The following is a 12344-nucleotide window of genomic DNA, read 5'->3' on the forward strand; positions in this document are numbered from 1 at the left end:
AAAATCAATCGCTTTTGCTGTTACAGTACTGTTTCTATTTGACGCTTTCAAAAATAGCGTCAATGACACTGCTCATTGATACAAGATGCACGTTAAATACGAAAAGGTAATTGTTTAGAAATGAAAATAATTTGAAGAAATATCAACTATTTAGCCGAGAAAAGGAATTTACATATTCCGCAAATATCTAATGAAATCTGAATAAAGTTAGCCTCAGGCATCGACAAATCAAATTTTAACGGTATCTTATAGACATTATAGAAGGAAAGTTGCAAAAAATGGGAGGATTGTGAAAACATATTACGATTACAATTTTTAATATTTCATCAAAAATTAAGTAAGTTTTTCCTGGGAAATAGGTTATTCCTACATCATACATCAGAAAGCTAATAGTATGTTGAAAGTGCTTTTGCAGGGCTAAAATGATAAGCTATCAAAAGACTTCTTTTTGAAACTGCACCGCATTATAAACTCGTTCAAACATTTTTCATTGCCATTTATTGGCACCATAATTCTACTGCACAAAATTTCTTATGTACATTTTCTAATGTGAATAATAGTTAATGGCACTTGGTAACACAGTCATTGCCAAATACAAACTTGCCAATAATACTTGAACTCTGATCTCTGACAGAAAAGTTTTTGCAACTGAGGAAAATTTAATAAGCGAAGCTTTTAAACTGTTACAACGTGATATTCTTAAATTACAAATCTACCAATTTCGGAACTCAGTATTGTGCTACACATATTGTGTCATACTTCAATATTGTTGCGAAGTATGCCAACATCATACGGAGATTTATGATGATGTACCACGTTCTTATCCATTCAAGAATTTTCTTACTTATAATAACGGCAATAATGAACGAAAGGGGCATAGGTAACGTAAGATAATTTATTTCAATTATCTGTGATTTTGATTGAAAATGTGAATGGTTTCTTTGTACCTTTGAATAAGGACAGTGACAATTCGTGAATTGCGCACCGCCTTGTGTTACGATTACCTTGTTCATTGACCCAAGTTGACCCTTATTAGATATTAACACCACACGGTAAGACTGTTGAGTACATGGACTTAGAGGTTCAATCATCCCCTTCATGATTTAAGAATACAAAGGAGTAGGTAAATTGTTCACAAATACTACACAAATAAAGGATAGTAATTGCTAAAAAGATATGATGTGGTGTGTTTACTCCCTGCAAGCTTTTACAATTTTTTAGTAATTATTATAATTTTTTTTTATACATTTATGCAAACCATCAAAAGAGCAAACACAGCATTATAACTAAGGCGGGTCGGTAGTGGAGTCAAAAATTAATCAGAAAAAATCGTAACTAATTAGCTCAGTTATTGAACTACTGTTTAAAGGACCGGAATTTATTCAGGTATATTTAAAGCCTGAAAATGAAACCAACGGTGGGGCAGTTAGCTGTTTACAGGGAAAATAACTCATGCCATAATATTTCGTTGTTCTTGTTCAAGAAAACAAGTACATTGCCTTGTTCTCTCTTGAGAATGTTTAAATACTTGTAAAGTTTAAACCTTGCATACACAACACATACGATATGCAATGTTGTTGATGACAAGGGATTAATAACTTCGACTGAAATTCGTTTGCTCAGAGTCACACTAAACATTACACACATTTATTGGCAGGTGGAACGCTGGCTATTTCAATATGATTTTTTTTGTTCAAAATAGAAACTGTAAATAATTGCAAGCACATTAAAGACTAAAAATATAAGGAAGTTTTAGCAATTGGGTCTTGGAATCTTGGAGAGCGAAGTATTTGACTTTAAAAGCAAGTTGTAATATTCATTTCAGCTGTCATTGATGTTATTGGTGACTCAAGTACTGTGAAAAACATTTAACATAGTATTTAACAAATACATTTACCAGTGTGTTTCCTTAAGTACACATCTTATCACTGCTGTCAAGGCTATATATTAAGGTGAGATATAGAAAAGAAATTTCACTTGTCAAACAGAATTATCATACAGAATACGTTGCACTGCTGACTTCATTACAATACACCTCAGAATTTTCAAAATGAAACCAATAAAAGGAATTGACACTTAACGATATATACAGGATCAAGAAACGCCGAGAAAGTGGAGTAACACAATTTTGACGAGGTAATACTCGTTCCTGATCTATAACATAGCCGACTGGTCAATTTCCTGACATATACACGACTGTTTCGTTTCCATATGTACTTGTAGTTGGCTGATATGCACTTCAGAGTTATCAATTTTAGAATTTTACGAACATAAGGAGAAAGGTTTTCAGGTGTATACATTTATTCCGATGCTAGTAGCCAAAGTATCTGGTGATGATGTATGTGAATTTGTGCTCCTGCAAATGATCGAAAATTTCTAAGTTATTGTTCAAGATAGGCTTGGTCTGGCATCATCTTCGTTGTGATTTTATCCAATTCTGTGTGTAACTGCAATGTCACTTTCTTTTAATGCATGGGCTGATCTTTTAAATAATTATCATAGTAATCGCGTCTATGTTCTCTCTTTCATCCATGCTCTCAAGTATGTTCCCTCATCTGCTGTACTAGTTGAAACTTTATGTTGATTTCTGAAGTTCCCATAATGCTACTTTTCAGATAATCAGTTGCTTTCTTTAGAAGTTTATGATTTTCATGCTAAAGTTTAGAAATGCGAGTAAGCAAATCCCCAAAGAGACCATTGAAATAATCCAAAGATGAATCGATTGTATTTTCGCTTTGTTTCATTTGGGAAATGGTAGCCAGGAGTGCAGGTATATCCATTACCTGTGAACTGATTTCTTCACTGTGGTCTTCTATCAATCGTTGTCTGTGAACTTGAAATATTGATGCTGAAGAATGCATTATTTCAATTTGAACTTTTGCTTTCTTTGGCATCGTGATGAATTTGATTATGCGACAGGCAATTTCACTGCAGCAGCAACAACTGGACAATAGAGTTTAATATTATGACGTAGTGTATGCATGATCAGCTTCAATTTCAACCAAGTGTTGTATGACCTGAAGGAAAAACGTCAACTCACACACATTTACCGAACAACCCGATAACTTTTGTAGGAGAAGCCACTTCAGTTTCTCACTTCAGTCCTTTACATAGCATATCATAGCAACATATTGTATTACTAGTGGCATGCGCTGCGAAAAAAAAAACATTCTCCCAAGTTGAGTCGATGTCACAACGCCTCTCTGTCAGGAACAGCGCCCTCATGTATACTTCGAAATTATTCTTAAAAAAGAAAAGATCAATGTTTGGTTGTATTATTATCGAATGATTACTATACTTGGAAATTAGACACTGTAAAATGTTTACTGAGCTGTTTTACAAAAAGGACTATTTCACTCATGAAATAATAAACTTTCACTTGCTGTCCAGTAATATACCATCAGCTCCAGCTTATGATGTGTACATTTCAAGCTCCTGAGATACGGCGGAGTTTGTAATTAATATTATGGCCTTCGAGTGTTAAAGACACAGCTTATAAGCATAAAGCTAGTGGGATCAATTCTCAAAAAGTAGATAAATTATCATTTAAAAAGTTCTACTGTACCTGTAGACACGTAGATGTGATATCAAAACTTATCTATTACTCAAATGATGAGTTACATCATCCCTGGCTTGACATATGGTTAGTTCGTGTTGCAGAATTATACCAAATTAGTCAGGTTTGGTCGATCTTGACGAGTGTAGTGTGCTGGCAGACACCTGGTATTGTCACGCTCGTAGTTAGGGGAATTTACGAGTTGAGGTACCAGTCTGGATCGTAATGCTTTCAGTAACTGAAGCTGAAACACCAAGATGTAGATTTAACACAACCTGGTACTTTATTGCAAGATGGCGACCGTGTCGCTCACTGTCAACGGTCTGATCCCAAGTCCTCTAGTCTAAGCTCTCTACAAAGTTAAATACATCTTCAAACTTACATAATTACAAAAGTTATGACGTGGTAATTTTCCCCACCAGTCTTTGATTGTTTCTTAAGATTAAATAAGATCACACCATGGAATATCCCGTTCTCGATTGTTCTCATTGAAATCTTAACCAATAATTAATTAAACTATCACACTATCTCTTAGCTGCTTCTCGTACGATCTGAGTCAATGACCTTCACACGCCTTGGCCACGTGAGGGACGCTTCGAGATAAACTCTATACAGGGAGGGGCGTTACACTATCACCGTTAGGCTGTGGTTAAAGATGATCCTACTTTTATTTTCATTTTCTATAGTTTGTTGTACCTGGGAACGTGCACGTATACCTTGAATGATATTGAATATTTGGCCTGTTTTGACGTCATATTTTTTCTTCGCCTCTTGCCGTCATAGTTACATCTTTAAACAACCTAGTTCTCCATCGAAAACATTGCTTCACTATTGAAATCAATAAATATAAAGTCGCGTGGTACTTTGTTCCGTGCATACTGACATTTCTAAAAATATATGCTTTCTGCAAGTATATAGTGGGCGCATGCAATTTCGGAAAAAAAATTGTTCAAGACACATGCTCAGTCAATATAAAATGTATTCTTTTACGTGAGTCACACACTGAGTAAAAACATAAAGGGCTAGTTCAAGTATTTTACCACCTTTCAACGTTCGTGCACAGTGGTTTCACAGTAGTATCCCATCAGTTGCATGATGTGACATTTTAGGGCCTCAATACGAAGGATAAATTATGGCAATTGTTAACGACAGTGTAAACATTTATATTAGCCTTTAATATGCTGATTGTTTTTATTCTGTAATTGCCCCTGGTTTTCGTTTTCACCATAAATATCGGAAATAAGGAACTCCTACAGCAGTAAAAACAATTAGTATTGTCGTCTAATATAAATATTGACATAATCATGAATGCTATATTAGTTATTTTCGAGCACACCAGAATAGATATTGGGAACGAACAGTACAAACAATTCACTTTCCAGTACACTACAAATATCAGCAAAGCTTTGTCTTGCTACCTACTACATTCACTTGCAAGTAAAACTTTACATTTTCACTGCGAATCGTTTTCATGTAGACAAACTATACTTTAGATGCTTCCTACCATAAAAGCAGGTAAGGCTATGTACAGTAGGGGTAGCAAAATAACCTATGACAAAGGCTAATAGGCACCTGCGGTTCTTGTGTGGTGGAGAAGCAAAGAGAAACACTATTGCAGGCATTTCAGTGTATCAAGCTGCTTACTTGGTACGGGTTACTATGACCACCGCTCTGCGATTCCATGGCCAACTGAAATATATTTTACGATATATCTCTGTAATCAACGTACTTTTAACCCTTTGCACCCTGACCCCTGGTACTCTATGACGTCATCGGAAATTTATGTCCGAGCCGGGTTCAAAGGGTTAAAGAGAATTACAATGGAAAGAAAGACTGAACATATACTTTATATGTTTCTCGCCCATCGTGTTTGAAAATAAATTCTTATTGATACTCCCATTTATGTTTTGTTTTGTGTATATGTCCTAAGATAAGTTTGTGCACCTGTTTATTTATTGTTAGATATCAACTGTTCTGGTGTCCCGCTGTACAAAGTGAACTACAACCAATGCAAGGTGTTCGCTTTATTAGTCCAGTCACAGAGTAATATCATAGACAGAGTGGCAACACTTGCATGCCTTTTGTTCCATGGTCGTCTCGGTAGACTATTGGCTTTTCATATTAAAATGAGCTTCAAAGGTGTTAAACGTTTGGGGGTTTGGTTTGTGGTTGATAATTACACGAGATTATGCGAAACATACGACGAGATGGCATCGTACTGCCAGTCGCGTAGCAACCATAGTTACTTTGTGAGCTCTCAGGCCAGAAACACTGCCTCACGCCAATCAAAACATAACACGCCAGCAGTTTCATAAACATGTCCTTTCTTGGCGCACGTGTAAAAGACGGTGTGACTGACCGTAAACCATCGAGTAAAACCAGACAGTATCGATAAAAGACTTTCAAATTTGGTTCAAACACACTCATTATATATTCATAAAAATATGAGAGGAATTTTTAAAACGGTAAAACCCACTTTCCTGAAGCTCAAAACACTCGCGTTTTCGCCAGCACATCAATTCCGATCAGCACCACACGACAACTACAACACAAGCTTTGTCGAACATACTTTCGCTTAACAATTGGTGAAAATCCGAAAATTACCGAAGGGTGCATGGTCGGCACTCTTCGGAAAAAGAGCCAAGAGCTTCGTGAGGCGAGGCAAACATGGATTGCTTACGTAACCGCTTCACGCCTTAAACAATAGCTGTTGCCACTCTGTCTATGATATTACTCTGTGGTCCAGTCAAAATAGGGTTAGATCCACCACAAATTGCAACAGAATTTTTTCTTCAAATGCATTTTAATGAGGTACCCAGAACAACATATTAAAAGTTTACTCGAATCCACCTTGGGGAACATGTCTAATTTGCAAAAATCAAATATGGCGGCCAACCATCCAACAAAATAACATAATTTGCTATATATCACATGTTAAACAAGCTGTTTCAGTGATTGCAAAGTCTGACACTAGTAATTTGGCCCAGGAAATTATTTTGGAGGTATAATGTTCCTTATAGGTACTTCATTAATTTGCATAATGCCAATATGGCGGCCAACATTCCTACAAAAGACATTTTTGGTCATATACCACGTATTAAACAAACTATTTCAGTGATTTTAAAGTTGAAAGTATATTTCTTTGGCATGGACAAACGATTTTTGATATGCTATGATTTGCATAGGTAATTTGTTAATTTGCATAAATGCGATATGGTGGCCAAAATTCCTACAAAGGACATTATCGGTCATATACCACGCATTAAACAAGCTATTTCTTTGTTTTTAAAGTTTTAATATTTTTCTTGGGTATGAAGAAACACTTTTAGTGGCTCAATTTTTACAAAGGCCCTTTGATAATTTGCATAAATTAAATGTGGCTGCCAAATTAATGCCTATGGCTTAATAGCTTCTAATATAAATAACGGTTTTGGTATAGTTTTTAGCACTAGGAAACTATCAAGAAGACATTGTTAAGTCCTTGGACATTCATTTTTAAAATATTTTGATTTTTCTGTATATGACGCTGTTAATGAATGTTAGTCTTCTGAATGATATATTCTCTTTCTAAATATAACATTGAATTCATCTGTGTGAGGCATTTTCGTAATTTGTAAGGGTGTTTAACACTCTACAGTGTCAAAGCATGTAATCTGTAATGTTTACTGTTAAAAAAAGACATGTTCAAAATCTTTAGTTTTTAATTTATACTGAACCCCCTTCTTGTGGATGGGTGCATCTTTATAAGATCCCTTAGATGATAGGCAAGAAGTCATCACACATAACAGCAAAATACAATAAACACAACAAAGCTAAAAAAACAGAAAAAATGATATGACCGAAATGAAAAATGTCGTAACACACACAAATTGAAACTTAGAACTATTGCAAACAATGTCAGATTCATAAAAACTTTATGGACACACAAACTCAAAAAAATCTGAAAACTGTATGCTTTAGCAAAGACTTACAATTAGTCCAAACAAAGAATCCAACACTATTACACAATACAAAGAAGTACATCTTGAGTCATTTTTCCAAGTGTCATTTTTCCAGATGTACATGTTTGTATCGTGTAACAGTTGGATTCTGTTTTGCTAATGAGTTGTTTGAATTAATTTTAACAATTTTCAATTTTTGTGAGTTTGTGTGTTGATCAAGTTTTTAAAAGTCTGATATTGTTTGTATCAGCGCTAAGTGTTAATTTGTCTGAACTGTGATATGTGTTATTTTTGGTCACATTATTTTATTTTTTGCGTTTTTATTATCTTTGTTGTGTTTATTGTATTTTTGCTCTTATATGTGATGACTGCTTGCTTATCGTCTAGGGGGATGTACAAAAGATGGACTCGTCCATAAGGAAGGGGTTCAGTCTAAATTGGAAACTAAAGATTTTGTCCACTACTTTTTTAAAACAGTAAACATTAAAGATTACATGTTTTAACACTGTAGAGTATAAAGCACCTATAAAATCACAAATAATGCCGTACACAGATGAATCCAATGTTATATTCAGAAATATATTATTATTAGATGACTAACAATCATTAACGGTTGTCATATTTAGAAAAATCACAAATAATTGAAATTGCATGACTTTCTTATATCTCAATAGTAAACTCACATCAACATATACGTATTTTAATCCGTTCGGAAGTCATATATGTAAGTCTACCAAATTTGCTTTAACATTCTTTTCAAAATACAATATATTTATGGGGTATTTTAACGAATTCAGGTATCACAGACACCTATTAAAATAAACTTTTATTCTTAAATGGATCGTTATTGTAAGTAACTTTACAGTATTTTTCCATATTTTTAAAAATAAATGTTCAGGGACTTAAGGTGGAGCTGCACGTTGCCAACACAGTTTTTTCGAAGAAATATTTCTCATCTAAGATGACAAGGAAACCCGTACAAACTATTTTGTGAAATGTAATATTTCACTTGAAACAAGAGTATATCCTCATTCTAAAATGGCATGGGCTGAACGACTGACACTCAAAAAAGTGCTTAAAATCATGGTTAGCAAAATAAAAATGCCTCTAATTTTATAATGTAAGAATTTTATTGCAAAACAAAATAGTTGTTTTGTTATATAGCATTTAAAAACATAATGTGAAAATTTCTGAAAATATGACCGAGCCAGAACAGAGTTATATTCTTTGGAAATCTTGAAATTTGGATAAAAGGGAAGCAAGAATTCTGGTGATTTGCATACATTTGCATACATAAACCCTTCTATATCATGCAACTTACGACCGCTTGCCAAGCTAAAAGGTGAACTTAACCAATTTTTAATCTTGGGTTAACAAATTAATAAAAATTGGAAGAATATTTGCAAAAATATATTTTGAGCAAAATACAGTGCGTTAGGTACAGTGCCCTGTTGACAGTTTTTTCTTGACATTCCTATTCCTAAAAACTCTATCATAACCTTATTTATATTAGAAGCTATTTGGGCATTAATTTCGCAGCCATATTTAATTTCTGAAAATCATCAAAGTGTCTTTTAAAAACATTTAACCACAAAAGGTGTTTCTTCATGCTCAAGAAATATAATTAAACTTCAAAATGGCTGAAATAGATTGTTCAATACATTTTATGACAGAAAATTTCTTTTGTATTTGATTTATGCAAATTAACGAAGTGCCAACGCAAATCATTCACCTCAAAACTCATTTGTCCACGCCAAAGAAATATACTTTTAACTTTGAAATCACAGAAATAGCTTGTTTAACCCTTTGACTGCTGTAATTTTTTACACCAAAATTTTAATGCAATCTTTTACCAATTTCTGTGAACATTTCTGTACGTTTTTTTTTCATAATTTTGGACCAAATGAATATCATTTTTCAGCAGCTACAGATTTTAATCAAAATTTTGGCAAAAAGCAGAAAAATTGACTGTGGTACATTTTATAAAGTTGACAAAAATAGACTTTGGCGCCCAAAGGGTTAATACATGGTATATGACAGAAAATGTCTTTTGTAGGTATGTTGGCAACCCTATTGGATTTATGCAAATTAACAAAGTACCTATGCAAATCATTGCATCTCGAAAAGTGTTTGTCCATGCCAAAGATATACACTTTTAACTTTGAAATCTAATACTTTTGCAAATCATAGCATCATAGCATGCCTAAGAAATATACTTTTAACTTTAAAATCACTGAAATAGCTTGTTTAATACGTGGTATATGACCGAAAATGTCTTTTGTAGGAATGTTGGCCGCCATATTGGCATTATGCAAATTAATGAGGTGCCTATATGAAACATTATACCTCCAAAATGATTCTCTGAGCCGAATAACTAGTTTCAGACTTTGAAATCACTGAAATAGCTTGTTTAATATGTGATATATAGCCAATTATGTTATGTTGTTGGATGGTTGGCCGCCATATTTGATTTATGCAAATTAGACATATTTCCCCAAGGTGGATTCGAGTAAACTTTTAATATGTTGTTCTGGGTACCTCATTAAAATGCATTCTGAAGAAAAAAAATCTGTTGCAATTTGTGGTGGGTTAGGTGCCAAAATCTCGTAGATTGACTGGACTATGTATTCAGCTTGCACTTGGTGACGTGCCGCACCTCAGCAAACGCCTGCCAGGAAGATATCATTTCCAGTTTGCTGGCAAGACAAGTCTTTATATACACGCCAAGTTAAGATGTTGATAAAATTATCCTTTCAGATCAATGATAAAATTGATAGCATTCTTATCCATGCTATGGTGAAATGACTGCAGAGAAAGAAACATGCGGAGAAGCACCTCTTTTTTGAAGAATATTTTGTACATTTAAACAAGACTTTTGACTGGATTGACATTTGTGAATAACGAGGCGCGCGACCCCTTTTGTTTTCAAATTTAGTGTAAATAATCAGAACTGTTTGTCAAGGATCTTATCATGAAATATCAAGCCGTCTGTTTGGATTATTGGACAGAAGTCCACAAAAATAATCGTTGCATTCTTTATGTTATCATTACTTATACTGTTTAAAGTTTGCGCAAGTCTCAATAAAGATCTGTTTTTTCAGAAGTTTACAACTATTCATAATATGGGTGTTCATTCAACTTTACCTCCATCGATAAACACGAAGTATCGTTCTTAGAGCATAGCTAAGGGAAATTTGGAGAGTATTTGAGCGGAACTGGTAACACCAACAGAACGCCAAAGTAAGTACGACATTTGTCGTTCAAAACCTTCTCTATACGTCGATCACACGATGTCAAAGTGGGTGACACGACATTCTCGTTCACTTTAAGGACCGAACGACCAGCCAACGGCGTGAGAAAAGAAATTTAATCGAAAGATGGCAGCAGATGATTTCATCACACACAGTATCATATTTTAGAAGCTGGCACCAAGCTGTGATACCAGTTCTACGTCTTTAACTTTAGCTGCCTATTTAGAGCTGTATAGAATACAAATGGTTCCTCATTGGCAGTCTGGAAAACCAGAATAGTCAGGTGGCTTAGCAACAAAAAACAGCAAGATCGTTACACGGATGACAAAAGTGCCAAATTTGCTACAGAGGTTCATATATGTGTGTAGATCAACATTAGCTATTGCCCCAAACATTTGGGCCACTGGAAAGGCTCAATGACGTCATAAATTCAAAATGGCCGCCATTATATTGCTTAAAATGGTAAAATACGGTTTATTCAGCCAGTTTTCAATATTCTTTTGAATAAACTGACACAAACATTCTCAGTTATAAATAAAACATTGAATTGATACAAATTAATTATTATGATGACGTCATAAAGCCAAAATGGCCGACCAAATTCAAAATGTCCGCCGTTTCATTGTCTAAAATGTTTAAAACACTGTTAATTAAGTCTGTTTTCAGCATTTATCTCTTGAACTGAAAGTAACACCCGAATTACAGAAAAACATATAATTGATGCAAATTAATTTTTGAGATGAAGTCATAAAACCAAAATGGCAACCGAAAGTTACAAAATGGACGATTATGAAGTTTACTATGCTTGGTACAATAGCCCATTTACGTGACAAAATGATAGTTTAAAGGCAATGTACTATTTGTATTAATATATTCCATAAACTCAAAGTGAAAGATAATTGTATCAAATCTTAGCCAATAAGTTCAACACAAGTAAAAAGCTCTTGTGAGATTATTGATTATTAAACAGTGGTCTGTGTTTGAAAACTTTAATCGATATAAAGGAAATGAAGGCAACTTCACACACTGGTTCTACCTGTGCTTGTGATACGGTATAGTGAGTAGATCAATGTGGTTTCGTGATAAGGGGCAACATCAAAAGTTCAATATAATAAATCTAACTTAATTGCTTAAGTTTGGCCTCAGACCCCCCCCCCCCCACCCCCTTCTAACTTAACTGACCTAAAATTGAAAAACATTGCGGACTCATACCCTGTAATAATTCTTTCAAAGGACATACCAATGTACCATTGAATTACATAAAAATTGAAAACCACTATAAAGTAACAAAAATACGGGTGACTGGATCGGTTTTAGCGTACAAAAAACAGCCTTGAAATCGTAAAATTTGCCAAAAAGACGTTAAATTGTTTTTGACTGCACAGAAATTAATTTGGCCAACCCCCCACCCCCAAACTTAAGCAATTAAGTTTTTTTCAAATATCGATCTTTTGACGTCGCCCCTTTAAAGGGAGACATTGTGAGAAATCAGTGAATCGATAGTGCTTTGACCCTCGTTATGTGACCTTGTCCCAGAAACAAAAAGTTTTTATGTCGATGATTCCTCCTAGAGGCATTTCGGGCCAAAGTGGGGTC

This window comes from Ptychodera flava, chromosome 4 (genome assembly GCF_041260155.1).
Source record: "Ptychodera flava strain L36383 chromosome 4, AS_Pfla_20210202, whole genome shotgun sequence".
Taxonomy (NCBI): Eukaryota; Metazoa; Hemichordata; class Enteropneusta; family Ptychoderidae; genus Ptychodera; species Ptychodera flava.